The following is a 1,919-nucleotide window of genomic DNA, read 5'->3' as shown; positions in this document are numbered from 1 at the left end:
CAGTGCGCGCGAAATTGAGCACGTGACTGGATCACTGCACCATCTGTAACGCCTTAACGATTCATCTGTGCGTGTCATTAGGGTGACTAATTATTTGTACGGCGACCTTAGATTCGTGCTTACTGCACGTGCGTTACGCACGAATGTAGTTTCAAAAGGGATTTTATTCCATCTGCTAGACGCTGTTGGTGTATGTGACGAGTACAGATAATGGGCACAGAGGCTCATGTCATTTTAATTCATTTTATCAGTGTTGGTAACTGTTAGGTTTAAGGACTCGAAAGCGACTTAAAATGACATTTCAGTCTTGGAAATTACTGTAAATAGCATTAACGGTAACGAAAATTTTGTAGGAAATTTGCCACTCGATATTTGCCTTGCGAAACTAGTCGTCAGTAAATAGTAATGTGAGACTGTATATCAGGTATTGTATTCTGACCACTTGCTGTTGCTCCGTGCCACCATGGGAAACATTACCTTGAAAAGAACAATGCTTACGAAGTGTGATGTAAAGTAACGGGACTGTAATTGTCACAGAGTTAAATACGCGTATGCTAAAGATGAACGGCCAATAGCTGTATAGCGTTAAACCTTCTCAGTCGAATGCAATATCTCTCGTGTCTGTAGACAAATAAGTGTGGCCATGGCCTTTGTTTCTATAAGAGCTATTATTTTGTTTCGACGGAATGATGGCAACTGTAATAATAATGCAACGAATTGTAGTAAAGTTTCACAGGAAACTTGGAAAAACTGCTACTCAAAACTATCTTTTAGAAAGAGAAGTATATGTCGAAGGCTGTTTATCACGTTTTCGGGTTTTTTTAGCGGTTCAAGCGTTTCCAAGGTGGGCGAGAAGACGTTGAAGATAATTCACGCCTAAGACGCCGTTCAACATCGAAAACGGATGGAAATATCGAGGACGTAGGTAATCTGACTAGATGTGACCATCGGCTGAGTATTCCGCTTGCTGAAACTGTAGGAAGCGCCATAGAATTGTTACATAACAAATATAACAAGAGAAAAGCGCGTGAGGAACTGGAGCCGAATGTTCTCACGGTCGAACAAGACTGAAGCTCGTGAAAATATTTGCACTGTCGTTTCGAATACCACTGAAAAGTGTCCTAATTTCTTGCAAAGAGAGAAAACATGAGACGAATGTTAGTTTTTTCGCTTAAGGTCAGGAGGCTAAACGGCAATACATGCACTGGAAGATCACAATTTCACAAAAACCGGAAAAAATGGTTCAAATGGCTGTGAGCACTATGTGACTTAACTTCTGAGGTCATCAGTCCCCTAGAACTTATAACTACTTAAACCTAACTAACCTAAGGACATCACACACATAAATGCCCGAGGAAGGATTCGAACCTGCGACCGTAGCAGCCGCGCGGCTCCAGACTGTAGCGTCTAGAACCGCTCGGCCACTCCGGCCGGCAAAGCCGAAAAAGCTCGAATGAGCAAATCAAGATTAAGTGATGTTTTTTTTCGATATTCATGGAACTGTGCATCTTTAGAATATTAACACCTTGAGGTTCTTGCTCATCTCCCTTAGAAAATTAGAAAAAAGGCCCGAATTGTGGTAGAACAGGTCGCAGGTTTTGCCTGAAGACAAATCACCGGCCAATACCGCATTATCTGTTAAGAGGTTTCTAGCGAAGTACACGATCCCAGTGTTAGACCACCTACCTTACGATGTAACTTTTATCTATTCCCCAAAGTCAAATCTGCACTGAAAGGAACAAGATTTCAGTCCTCTGAAGTAGTGAAAGATGAACCTCCACGCATAGTCAAGGAGCTCACCGAGGAAGACTTCTGACACTGTTTCTATTGATAGAAAATTCACGTGAAGCATTGTAAGGACAGAGGAGGGGAGTGTGTTAAAGGTGACAATAACTAAATATATATATGTCCATTTTTTT

The sequence above is a fragment of the Schistocerca americana genome, chromosome 4 (genome assembly GCF_021461395.2).
Source record: "Schistocerca americana isolate TAMUIC-IGC-003095 chromosome 4, iqSchAmer2.1, whole genome shotgun sequence".
Lineage (NCBI taxonomy): Eukaryota > Metazoa > Arthropoda > Insecta > Orthoptera > Acrididae > Schistocerca > Schistocerca americana.
This window is presented reverse-complemented; position numbering follows the sequence as displayed.